This window comes from Stegostoma tigrinum, unplaced genomic scaffold (genome assembly GCF_030684315.1).
Source record: "Stegostoma tigrinum isolate sSteTig4 unplaced genomic scaffold, sSteTig4.hap1 scaffold_522, whole genome shotgun sequence".
Lineage (NCBI taxonomy): Eukaryota > Metazoa > Chordata > Chondrichthyes > Orectolobiformes > Stegostomatidae > Stegostoma > Stegostoma tigrinum.
In genome coordinates this window covers 1-15,300 of record NW_026728453.1, presented here as the reverse complement: position 1 = coordinate 15,300, position 15,300 = coordinate 1, and the positions used below count along the sequence as shown (strand labels likewise).

Genomic DNA, 15,300 nt, shown 5'->3' with positions numbered 1-15,300 from the left:
ATACACCCCACACCCCTCACTGTAACACACCGATATACCCCACACCCCTCACTGTCACACACCGATATACCCCTCACCCCTCACTGTAACACACCGATATACCCCACACCCCTCACTGTCACACACCGATACACCCCACACCCCTCACTGTAACACACCGATATACCCCACACCCCTCACTGTAACACACCGATACACCCCACACCCCTCACTGTAACACACCGATACCCCCCGCACCCGTCACTGTAACACACCGATACACACCGCACCCCTCACTGTCACACACCGATACACCCCACACCCCTCACTGTAACACACCGATATACCCCACACCCCTCACTGTAACACACCGATATACCCCGCACCCCTCACTGTAACACACCGATACACCCCACACCCCTCACTGTAACACACCGATACCCCCCGCACCCCTCACTGTAACACACCGATATACCCCACACCCCTCACTTTAACACACCGATATACCCCACACCCCTCACCCCTCACTGTAACACACCGATCCACCCCGCACCCCTCACTGTGACACACCGATATACCCCACACCCCTCACTGTAACACACCGATACACCCCACACCCCTCACTGTAACACACCGATATACCCCACACCCCTCACTGTAACACACCGATATACCCCACACCCCTCACTGTAACACGCGGATATACACTGCACCCCTCACTGTAACACACCTATACACCCCGCACCTCTCACTGTAACACACCGAAACGCCCCACACCCCTCACTGTAACACACCGATACACCCCACACCCTTCACTGTAACACACTAATACACCCCACACCCCTCACTGTAACACACCGATACACCCCAGACCCCTCACTGTAACACACCGATATACCCCGCACCCCTCACTGCCACACACCGATATACCCCACACCCCTCACTGTAACACACCGATCCACCCCGCACCCCTCACTGTAACACACCGATATACCCCGCACCCCTCACTGTAACACACCGATGTACCGCGCACCCCTCACTGTAACACACCGATACCCCCCGCACCCTTCACTGTAACACACCGATATACCCCGCACCCCTCACTGTAACACACCGATGTACCGCGCACCCCTCACTGTAACACACCGATCCACCCCGCACCCCACACTGTAACACACCGATATACCCCGCACCCCTCACTGTAACACACCGATGTACCGCGCACCCCTCACTGTAACACACCGATACCCCCCGCACCCCTCACTGTAACACACCGATACACCCCGCACCCCTCACTGTAACACACCGATATACCCCGCACCCCTCACTGTAACACACCGATACCCCCCGCACCCCTCACTGTAACACACCGATATACCCCGCACCCCTCACTGTAACACACCGATACACCCCGCACCCCTCACTGTAACACACCGATACCCCCCGCACCCCTCACTGTAACACACCGATACCACCCGCAACCCTCAGTGTAACACACCGATATACCCGGCACCCCTCACTGTAACACACCGATATACCCCACACCCCTCACTGTAACACACCGATACACCCCTCACTGTAACACACCGATATACCCCGCACCCCTCACTGTAACGCACCGAAACCCTCGCACCCCTCAGTGTAACACACCGATATACCGCGCAGCCCTCAGTGTAACACACCGACACACCCCGCACCCCTCACTGTAACACACCGATATACCCCGCACCCCTCACTGTAACACACCGATACACCCCACACCACTCACTGAAACACACCGATACACCTCGCACCCCTCACTGTCACACACCGATACACCCCGCACCCCTCACTGTAACACGCGGATATACACTGCACCCCTCACTGTAACACGCGGATATACACTGCACCCCTCACTGTAACATGCCGACATACCCCACACCCCTCACTGTAACACACCGATACACCCCGCACCCCTCACTGTAACACACCGATACACCCCGCACCCCTCACTGTAACACACCGATACACCCCACACCCCTCACTGTAACACACCGATACACCCCCTACCCCTCACTGTAACACACCGATGCAACCCGCACCCCTCACTGTAACACACCGATATACCCCGCACCCCTCACTGTAACACACCGATACCCCCCCAACCCTCAGTGTAACACACCGATATACCCCGCACCCCTCACTGTAGCACACCGATACAGCCCGAAACCCTCACTGTAACACACCGATATACCCCGCACCCCTCAGTGTAACACACCGATACACCCCGCACCCCTCACTGTAACACACCGATATACCCCGCACCCCTCACTGTAACACACCGATACACCCCACCCCTCACTGTAACACACCGATACACCCCGCACCCCTCACTGTAAAACACCGATACACCCCGCACCCCTCACTGCACCACACCGATATACCCCGCACCCCTCACTGTAACACACCGATATACCCCGCAACCCTCAGTGTAACACACCGATACACCCCGCACCCCTCACTGCAACACACCGATATACCCCACACCCCTCACTGTACCACACCGATACACCCCGCACCCCTCACTGTAACACACCGATATACCCCGCACCCCTCACTGTAACACGCGGATACACCCCGCACCCCTCACTGTAACACACCGATACACCCCACACCCCTCACTGTAACACACCGTTACACCCCGCACCCCTCACTGTAACACACCGATACACCCCGCACCCCTCACTGCAACACACCGATATACCCCGCACCCCTCACTGTAACACACCGATATACCCCGCAACCCTCAGTGTAACACACCGATATACCCCGCACCCCTCACTGTAACACACCGATATACCCCGCAACCCTCAGTGTAACACACCGATATACCCCGCAACCCTCAGTGTAACGCACCGATATACCCCGCACCCCTCACTGTAACACGCCGATACACCCCGCACCCCTCACTGTAACACACCGATACACCCCGCACCCCTCACTGTAACACACCGATATACCCCGCGCCCCTCACTGTAACATACCAATACACCCCGCACCCCTCACTGTAACACACTGATACCCCCCGCACCCCTCACTGTAACACACCGATACACCCCGCACCCCTCACTGCAACACACCGATATACCCCGCACCCCTCACTGTAACACACCGATACCCCCCGCAACCCTCAGTGTAACACACCGATATACCCCACACCCCTCACTGTAACACACCGATACACCCCACACCCCTCGCTGCAACACACCGATATACCCCACACCCCTCACTGTAACACACCGATACACCCCGCACCCCTCACTGCAACACACCGATATACCCCGCACCCCTCACTGTAACACACCGATACCCCCCGCAACCCTCAGTGTAACACACCGATATACCCCGCACTCCTCACTGTAACACACCGATACACCCCACACCCCTCGCTGTAACACACCGATGTACCGCGCACCCCACACTGTAACACACCGATATACCCCGCACCCCTCACTGTAACACACCGATATACCCCGCACCCCTCACTGTAACACACCGATATACCCCGCACCCCTCACTGTAACACACCGATATACCCCGCACCCCTCACTGTAACACACCGATACACCCCACACCCCTCACTGTAACACACCGATACACCCCACACCCCTCGCTGCAACACACCGATATACCCCACACCCCTCACTGTAACACACCGATACACCCCGCACCCCTCACTGCAACACACCGATATACCCCGCACCCCTCACTGTAACACACCGATACCCCCCGCAACCCTCAGTGTAACACACCGATATACCCCGCACCCCTCACTGTAACACACCGATATACACCACACCCCTCACTGTAACACACCGATATACCACGCACCCCTCACTGTAACACACCGATACACCCCGCACCCCTCACTGTAACACACCGATATACCCCGCACCCCTCACTGTAACACACCGATATACACCACACCCCTCACTGTAACACACCGATATACCCCGCACCCCTCACTGTAACACACCGATACACCCCGCACCCCTCACTGTAACACACCGATATACCCCGCACCCCTCACTGTAACACACCGATACCCCCCGCACCCCTCACTGTAACACACCGATATACCCCGCACCCCTCACTGTAACACACCGATACACCCAGCACCCCTCACTGTAACACACCGATACACCCCGCACCCCTCACTGTAACACACCGATACCCCCCGCACCCCTCACTGTAACACACCGATATACCCCGCACCCCTCACTGTAACACACCGATGTATCGCGCACCCCACACTATAACACACCGATACCCCCCGCAATCCTCAGTGTAACACACAGATACACCCCGCACCCCTCACTGTAACACACCGATATACCCCGCACCCCTCACTGTAACACACCGATACACCCCGCACCCCTCACTGTAACACACCGATACCCCCCGCACCCCTCACTGTAACACACCGATACACCCCGCGCCCCTCACTGTAACACACCGATATACCCCGCACCCCTCACTGTAACACACCGATATACCCCGCACCCCTCACTGTAACACACCGATACCCCCCGCACCCCTCACTGTAACACACCGATACACCCCGCACCCCTCACTGTAACACACCGATATACCCCGCACCCCTCACTGTAACACACCGATACCCCCCGCACCCCTCACTGTAACACACCGATACACCCCGCACCCCTCACTGTAACACACCGATATACCCCGCACCCCTCACTGTAACACACCGATATACCCCGCACCCCTCACTGTAACACACCGATGTACCGCGCACCCCTCACTGTAACACACCGATACCCCCCGCACCCCTCACTGTAACACACCGATACACCCCGCACCCCTCACTGTAACACACCGATATACCCCACACCCCTCACTGTAACACACCGATGCACCCCTCACTGTAACACACCGATATAGCCCGCACCCCTCGCTGTAACAGACCGATATACCCCACACCGCTCACTGTTACACCACGATATACCCCTCACTGTAACACACCGATATACCCTGCACCCCTCACTGTAACACACCGATATACCTCGCACCCCTCACTGTAACACACCGATACCCCCCGCAACCCTCAGTGTAACACACCGATATACCCCGCACCCCTCACTGTAGCACACCGATACACCCCGCACCCCTCACTGTAACACACCGATATACCCCGCACCCCTCACTGTAACACACCGATACACCCCACACCCCTCACTGTAACACACCGATACACCCCGCATCCCTCACTGTAACATACCGATATACACCGCACCCCTCACTGTAACACACCGATATACCGCGCAGCCCTCAGTGTAACACACCGACACACCCCGCACCCCTCACTGTAACACACCGATATACCCCGCACCCCTCACTGTAACACACCGATACACCCCACACCACTCACTGGAACACACCGATATACCCCACACCCCTCACTTGAACACACCGATACACCTCGCACCCCTCACTGTAACACACCGATACACCCCGCACCCCTCACTGTAACACGCGGATATACACTGCACCCCTCACTGTAACACGCGGATATACACTGCACCCCTCACTGTAACATGCCGACATACCCCGCACCCCTCACTGTAACACACCGATACACCCCGCACCCCTCACTGTAACACACCGATACACCCCACACCCCTCACTGTAACACACCGACATACCCCCCACCCCTCACTGTAACACACCGATATACCCCCCACCCCTCACTGTAACACACCGACATACCCCGCACCCGTCACGGTAACACACCGATACACCCCTCACTGTAACACACTGATATACCCCGCACCCCTCACTGTAACACACCGAGATACCCCACACCCCTCACCGTAACACACCGATACACCCCTCACTGTAACACACTGATATACCCCGCACCCCTCACTGTAACACACCGATATACCCAACACTCCTCACTGTAACACACCGATATACCCCGCACCCCTCACTGTAACACACAGATACACCCCGCACCCCTCACTGTAACACACCGATATTCCCCACACCCCTCACTGTAACACACCGAGATACCCCACACCCCTCACTGTAACACACCGATACACCCCTCACTGTAACACACTGATATACCCCGCACCCCTCACTGTAACACACCGATATACCCAACACTCCTCACTGTAACACACCGATATACCCCGCACCCCTCACTGTAACACACCGATATACCCCGCACCCCTCACTGTAACACACCGATAAACCCCACACCCGTCACTGTAAAACACCGATATACCCCACACTCCTCACTGTCACACGCCTGTAGACCCCGCACCCCTCACTGTAACACACCGATACACCCCACACCCCTCACTGTAACACACCGATACACCCCACACCCCTCACTGTAACACACCGATACACCCCACACCCCTCACTGTTACACACCGATACACCCCGCACCCCTCACTGTAACACACCGATACAGCCCGCACCCCTCAGTGTAACACACCGATACACCACACACCCCTCACTGTAACACACCGATACACCCCACACTCCTCACGGTAACACACCGATATACCCCGCACCCTTCACTGCAACACACCGATACACCCCACGCCCCTCACTGTAACACACGGATATACACTGCACTCCTCACAGTAACACACCGATATACCCCACACCCCTCACTGTAACACACCGATACACCCCAAACCCCTCACTGAAACACACCAATATACCCCACAACCCTCACTGTAACACACCGATACACCCCAAACCCCTCACTGAAACACACCAATATACCCCGCACCCCTCACTGCAACACACTGATACACCCCACACCCCTCACTGTAACACACCGATACACCCCGCACCCCTCACTGTAACACACCGATATACCCCGCACCCCTCACTGCAACACACTGATACACCCCACACCCCTCACTGTAACACACCAATATACTCCACACTCCTCACTGTAACACACCGATATACCCCGCACCCCTTCTGTAAAACACCGAAGCACCCCACACACCGATACACCCCGCACCCCTCACTGCAACACACCGATACACCCCGCACCCCTCACTGTATCACACCGATATACCCCACACCCCTCACTGTAACACACCGATACACCCCGCACCCCTCACTGTAACACACCGATACACCCCGCACCCCTCACTGTAACACATCGATACACCCTACACCCCTCACTGTAACACACCGATATACGCCACACCCCTCACTGTAACAGACCGATACACCCCCTACCCCTCACTGTAACACACCGATCCAACCCGCACCCCTCACTGTAACACACCGATACACCCCACACCCCTCACTGTAACACACCGATACACCCCCTACCCCTCACTGTAACACACCGATCCAACCCGCAACCCTCACTGTAACACACGGATACACCCCGCACCCCTCACTGTAACACACCGATACACCCCACACCCCTCACTGTAACACACCGATACACCCCGCACCCCTCACTGTAACACACCGATATACCCCGCACCCCTCACTGTAACACACCGATACACCCCGCACCCCTCACTGTATCACACCGATATACCCCACACCCCTCACTGTAACACACCGATACACCCCACACCCCTCACTGTAACACACCGATATTCCCCGCACCCCTCACTGTAACACACCGATACCCCCCGCAACCCTCAGTGTAACACACCGATATACCCCGCACCCCTCACTGTAGCACACAGATACAGCCCGCACCCATCACTGTAACACACCGATATACCCCGCACCCCTCAGTGTAACACACCAATACACCCCGCACCCCTCACTGTAACACACCGATATACCCCGCACCCCTCACTGTAACACACCGATACACCCCGCAACCCTCAGTGTAACACGCGGATACACCCCGCACCCCTCACTGTAACACACCGATACACCCCGCACCCCTCACTGCAACACACCGATATACCCCGCACCCCTCAGTGTAACACACCGATACCCCCCGCAACCCTCAGTGTAACACACCGATACACCCCGCACCCCGCACTGTAACACACCGATGTACCGCGCACCCCTCACTGTAACACAGCGATACGCCCCACACCCCTCACTGTAACACACCGATATACCCCGCACCCCTCACTGTAACACACCGATATACCCCGCACCCCTCACTGTAACACACCGATATACCCCGCACCCCTCACTGTAACACACCGATACATCCCGCACCCCACACTGTAACACACCGATACACCCCGCACCCCTCACTGTAACACACGATATACCCCGCACCCCTCACTGTAACACACCGATATACGCCACACCCCTCACTGTAACACACTGATACACCCCACACCCCTCACTGTAACACACCGATACACCCCGCACCCCTCACTGTAACACACCGATACAACCCGCACCCCTCACTGTAACACACCGATATACCCCACACCCCTCACTGTAACACACCTATACACCCCACACCCCTCACTGTAACACACCGATATACACCACACTCCTCACTGTAACACACCGATACAACCCGCACCCCTCACTGTAACACACCGATACACCCCACACCCCTCACTGTAACACACCGATATACCCACACTCCTCACTGTAACACACCGATATACCCCGCACCCCTCACTGTAACACACCGATATACCCCACACCCCTCACTGTAACACACCGTTACACCCCGCACTCCTCACTGTAACACACGGATATACCCGCAACCCCTCACTGTAAAACACCAAAGCACCCCACACACCGATAAACCCCCGCACCCCTCACTGTAACACACCGATTCACCCCGCACCCCTCACTGTAACACACCGACACACCCCGCACCCCTCACTGTAACACACCGATATACCCTTCACTGTAACACACCGATATACCCTGCACCCCTCACTGTAACACACCGATATAGCCCGCACCCCTCGCTGTAACAGACCGATATACCCCACACCGCTCACTGTTACACCACGATATACCCCTCACTGTAACACACCGATATACCCTGCACCCCTCACTGTAACACACTGATATACCTCGCACCCCTCACTGTAACACACCGATACCCCCCGCAACCCTCAGTGTAACACACCGATACACCCCGCACCCCTCACTGTAGCACACCGATACACCCCGCACCCCTCACTGTAACACACCGATATACCCCGCACCCCTCACTGTAACACACCGATACACCCCACACCCCTCACTGTAACACACCGATACACCCCGCATCCCTCACTGTAACATACCGATATACACCGCACCCCTCACTGTAACACACCGATATACCCGCACCCCTCACTGTAACACACCGATACCCCCCGCACCCCTCACTGTAACACACCGATACACCCCGCACCCCTCACTGTAACACACCGATATCCCCCGCACCCCTCACTGTAACACACTGATACACCCCACACCCCTCACTGTAACACACCGATACACCCCGCACTGTAACACACCGATACACCCGCACCCCTCACTGTAACACACCGATATACCCGGCACCCCTCACTGTAACACACCGATCTACCGCGCACCCCACAGTATAACACACCGATACCCCCCCCGCAACCCTCAGTGTAACACACCGATACACCCCCACACCCCGCACTGTAACACACCGATACACCCAACACCCCTCACTGTTACACACCGATATACCCCACACCCCTCACTGTAACACACCGATATACCCCACACCCCTCACTGTAACACACCGATACACCCCACACCCCTCACTGTAACACACCAACACACCCAACACCCCTCACTGTAACATACGGATATACACTGCACCCCTCACTGTAACATGACAATATACCCCACACCCCTCACTGTAACACACCGATACACCCCTCACTGTAACACACCGACATACCCCGCACCCGTCACGGTAACACACCGATATACCCCACACCCCTCACTGTAACACACCGAGATACCCCACACCCCTCACTGTAACACACTGACATACCCCCCACCCTCACTGTAACACACCGACATACCCGCACCCGTCACGGTAACACACCGATATACCCCACACCCCTCACTGTAACACACCGAGATACCCCACACCCCTCACTGTAACACACCGAGATACCCCACACTCCTCACTGTAACACACCGATATACCCCGCACCCCTCACTGTAACACACCGATATACCCCGCACCCCTCACTGTAACACACCGATAAACCCCGCACCCGTCACTGTAACACACCGATATACCCCACACTCCTCACTGTCACACGCCTGTAGACCCCGCACCCCTCACTGTAACACACCGGTACACCCCACACCCCTCACTGTAACACACCGATACACCCGCACCCCTCACTGTAACACACCGATACACCCCGCAACCCTCACTGTAATACACCGATACACCCCGCACCCCTCACTGTAACACACCGATACACCCCGCACCCCTCACTGTAACACACCGATACACCCCACACTCCTCACGGTAACACACCGATACACCCCACACCCCTCACTGTACACACCGATATACCCCACTCCCCTCACTGGAACACAGCGATGTTTACATACCGTCTGTATCAGGGCCGCAGCTGACTGTTCTGGGCCCCCTCTCTGTGCGCAGTGCGATTGGCTGGTCTTGCCGTCAGTCCGGGCACTGGGAGGGGCACAGGTGATCACGGACGGTCGCATCTGTAGCCGGCGAGAGGCAGGCTATGTCACATCTTCGCTCCCTTTATGTTCTGTCACGTTATCGTCACTGAATCCACCCCTCCTCCCAGTGAGGGGGTCCCATTTATCGGAATCTGAACCTGGACGCAGACCCACAGTGGCTCCAAGAGGCTGGCAATCCTGCAGCGAGTAACTCCTGTCCTGCATCCACCTTCCCCCCCCCCTCCCCCCCCCCCCCCCCCCCCGCCGCTCCTCCCCAAGACATGTCCCACCATCTACAAGGCAGGACGGTGAGGGTGTGCTCACCACTTGCTGTAGACAACTGCGGGGCAGCTCTGACAACACTCGTGAAGCTCTACGCCATCCAGGGACAATGCGGCAGCGCCCCCCCCCCCCCCCCGATCCCCATTTGGTTGACACGATATCTACCTCACCACCCCCTCTCCCGCTACCACCGACGTAGCCGGTCTCATTAGGAATGCTCGGCTGAGCTCCAACACCGGAGCGCAGCCGCAGCAGCGTGTACCGTCTACGGGACAGACTGCAGCAACTCGCCGAGGCTCCTCCTCCAACAGCGCCTGCCGGCCCCAACACCCTCTACCCCCTCTGGAAGGACTCGGGGGCAGTAGACGTTGAGATTGACGGTGGCAGGGGGTGCACTCCTTGTGTCATTGCAGCGCTTGGAGGGAGGGGCGTTTGCAGCGGCTGTAGCTCACCCCCACCTTCTGACGTTGGGGCGGGGCAATTAGGGCAGGAAAGAAATACTGGCCCTCTCCTACCAAGTGAATCTAGAAACATCCCAAAGTCTAACTGTAGAGTCCAATTAAGACATTGACAATTTGGGACAGTATCGCTTAGCGGCTCAATAACACCCCCCCCCCCCCCGAGGGGCCAAGAACAAGGGTCAAGATGCAAGGGGTGTGCACATTTTGGAGTCAGGACATTATACACCTTCAATCAAGCAGGGCCCAGGAGGGCCTCATGTTCCTGTGCAACAGGCTTGAGGAGGAGGATGGGCTGAATGGCCTCCTGTTCTGTAACAGGCTGGAGGAGGGGCTGAATGGCCTCCTGTTCTGTAACAGGCTGGAGGAGGGGCTGAATAGCCTCCTGTTCTGTAACAGGCTGGAGCAGGGGGCTGAATGGCCTCCTGTTCTGTAACAGGCTGGAGGAGAGGCTGAATGGACTCCTGTTTCCTGTGTAACAGGCTGGAGGAGGGCCAAATGGCCTCCTGTCCCTGTGTAACAGGCTCGAGGAGGGGCTGAATGGCCTCCTGTCCCTGTGTAACAGGCTCAAGGAGGGGCTGAACGGCCTCCTGTCCCTGTGTATCAGGCTGGAGGAGGGCTGAATGGCCTCCTGTCCTTGTGTAACAGGCTCGAGGAGGGGCTGAATGGCCTCCTGTCCCTGTGTACCAGGCTCAAGGAGGGGCTGAATGGTCTCCTGTTCCCTGTGTAACAGGCTCGAGGAGGGGCTGAATATCCTCCTGTCCCTGGTGTAACAGGCTGGAGGAGGGGCTGAATGGCCTCCTGTCCCTGTGTACCAGGCTCAAGGAGTGGCGGGGCTGGGGGAGTGGTGCTGGGTGATGGAGGGGGGTCCCTTACCTGTTGAAGTCGGGCAGGAGGCTGTCGTCTCGAATGGTCAGAGGTCGGTCTGTTGCTGAGCGGCCGTTTCTTGACGAGGGCGAGGGGCTGGTCTGGGATAGGATCGGGGCGCCGGGTGAATGGTCACACTTAATTGAAGTCCCTGTTCCTCGGATCGAGTCCGCTCAATTGTACCCGTGCTACAGACAGGATCTTCCCTGGGATTTGGGACAGTGGAAGGAGCAAGCGTTAGACACGGTCAGCTAGGCCCAGGGAGTGTACAGGGAGCTTTACTCAGTATCTAACCCCCTGTCCCTGTCCCTGTCCCTTGGACTGTTTGATGGGGGGGGACAGTGTACAGGGAGCTTTACTCCGTATTTAATCCCTTGATGTCCCTGGGAGGCAGCTTTATTCTCTCTCTCTGTCCAGCCCCCTACACCCCCTCCCTATCCCTGTCATCCCCTCCATCCCCCTACACCCCCTCCCTGTCTCTGTCACCCCTTCCAGCCCCCTACACCCCCTCCCTATCCCTGTCATCCCCTCCATCCCCGACACCCCCTCCCTATCTCTGTCACCCCCTCCAGCCCCCTACACCCCCTCCCTATCTCCGTCATCCCCTCCATCCCCCTACACCCCCTCCCTATCTCTGTCACCCCCTCCAGCCCCCTACACCCCCTCCCTATCTCTGTCACCCCCTCCAGCCCCCTACACCCCCTCCCTATCTCCGTCATCCCCTCCAGCCCCCTACACCCCCTCCCTATCCCTGTCATCCCCTCCATCCCCCTACACCCCCTCCCTATCCCTGTCATCCCCTCCATCCCCTACACCCCCTCCCTATCTCTGTCACCCCCTCCAGCCCCCTACACCCCCTCCCTATCCCTGTCATCCCCTCCAGCCCCCTACACCCCCTCCCTATCCCTGTCATCCCCTCCAGCCGCCTACACCCCTCCCTATCTCTGTCACCCCTCCATCCCCGTACACCCCTCCCTATCTCTGTCATCCCCTCCAGCCCCCTACACCCCCTCCCTATCTCTGTTACACCCTCCATCCCCCTACACCCCCTCCCTATCTCCGTCACCCCCTCCAGCCCCTACACCCCCTCCCTATCTCCATCACCCCCTCCAGCCCCCTACACCCCCTCCCTATCTCTGTCACCCCCTCCATCCCCCTACACCCCTCCCTATCCCTGTCACCCCCTCCCCTATCCCTGTCACCCCCTCCCTATCTCTGACACCCCCCTCCATCCCCTACACCCCCTATCTCTGTCACCCCCTACACCCCCCCATCTCTGTCACCCCCTCCAGCCCCCTATACCCCCTCCCTATCTCTGTCACCCCCTCCATCCCCCCACACCCCCTCCCTATCTCTGTCACCCCCTCCAGCCCCCTATACCCCCTCCCTATCTCTGCCACCCCCTCCATCCCCCTACACCCCCTCCCTATCTCCATCACCCCCTCCAGCCCCCTACACCCCCTCCCTATCTCTGTCACCCCCTCCATCCCCCTACACCCCCTCCCTATCCCTGTCACCCCCTCCCTATCCCTGTCACCCTTCCCTATCTCTGTCACCCCCTCCATCCCCCACACCCCCCATCTCTGTCACCCCCTCCATCCCCCTACACCCCCTCCCTATCTCCATCACCCCCTCCAGCCCCCTACACCCCCTCCCTATCTCTGTCACCCCCTCCATCCCCCTACACCCCCTATCTCTGTCACCCCCTACACCCCCCCCATCTCTGTCACCCCCTCCAGCCCCCTATACCCCCTCCCTATCTCTGTCACCCCCTCCATCCCCCTACACCCCCTATCTCTGTCACCCCCTCCACCCCCTATCTCTGTCACCCCCTCCATCCCCCTACACCCCCTATCTCTGTCACCCCCTCCATCCCCCTACACCCCCTATCTCTGTCACCCCCTCCAGTCTCCAATATCTCTGTGCTCTCTGATCACAGCCTCTCAAGCTCCCCCTGAGTCCCATCATACCACCTTTGGGGGAAACGCCTTTAGATGGCTAAGGGGTCATTGAGATCCACAATTCCCAAAACATCTCCATTAGGATTGGGGCTGTCGGGGACAGTGAGGAAGGTTAGCTCAGAGTACTACCCTGGGCAGCACAGTGGCACAGTGGGTTAGCGCTGAGGCCTCACAGCGCCAGGGGCCCGGTTCGATCCCACCCTCCGGCAACTGTCTGTGTGGAGTTTGCACATTCTGCCCGTGTTTGCCTGGGTTTCCTCCGGGTGCTCCGGTTTCCTCCCACAGGCCAAGGATGTGCGGGTTAGGGTGGATTGGCCGTCCTAAATTGCCCCGTAGTGCCCAGGGATGTGCGGGTTACGGTGGGATTGGCCGTGCTAAATTGTCCCGTAGTGCCCAGGGATGTGCGGGTTAGGGTGGGATTGGCCGAGCTAAATTGTCCCGTAGTGCCCAGGGATGTGCAGGTTAGGGTGGGATTGGCCGTGCTAAATTGTCCCGTAGTGCCCAGGGATGTGGGGGTTAGGGTGGGATTGGCCGTGTTAAATTGTCCCGTAGTGCCCAGGGATGTGCGGGTTAGGGTGGGATTGGCCGAGCTATATTGTCCCGTAGTGCCCAGGGATGTGCAGGTTAGGGTGGGATTGGCCGTGCTAAATTGTCCCGTAGTGCCCAGGGATGTGGGGGTTAGGGTGGGATTGGCCGTGTTAAATTGTCCCGTAGTGCCCAGGGATGTGCGGGTTAGGGTGGGTTGGCCGTGCTAAATTGTCCCATAGTGCCCAGGGATGAGCAGGTTAGGGTGGGATTGGCCGTGCTAAATTGTCCCATAGTGCCCAGGGATGTGCGGGTTAGGGTGGGATTGGCCATGCTAAATAGTCCCGTAGTGCCCAGGGATGAGCAGGTTAGGGTGGGATTGGCCGTGCTAAATTGTCCCGTAGTGCCCAGGGATGTGCGGGTTAGGGTGGGATTGGCCGTGCTAAATTGTCCCGTAGTGCCCAGGGATGTGCGGGTTAGGGTGGGATTGGCCGTGTTATATTGTCCCGTAGTGCCCAGGGATGTGCGGGTTAGGGTGGGATTGGCCGTGCTAAATTGTC

General features: G+C 57.8%; 1 long non-coding RNA gene across 2 annotated transcripts in view; it reads right to left on the bottom strand.

Moving 5' to 3' along the window:
* Window positions 1-12,456, bottom strand: part of LOC132208722 (uncharacterized) — a 33,812-nt gene extending 21,356 nt beyond the window's left edge. For both annotated transcript variants that reach the window (XR_009444844.1, XR_009444845.1), the window contains exons 1-2: window positions 12,264-12,456; window positions 10,567-10,686 (exon numbers count right to left, since the gene is read on the bottom strand). This is a non-coding gene — a long non-coding RNA (uncharacterized LOC132208722). The remainder of the gene's footprint in view (window positions 1-10,566; window positions 10,687-12,263) is intronic.
* Window positions 12,457-15,300: the final 2,844 nt, after the last annotated feature.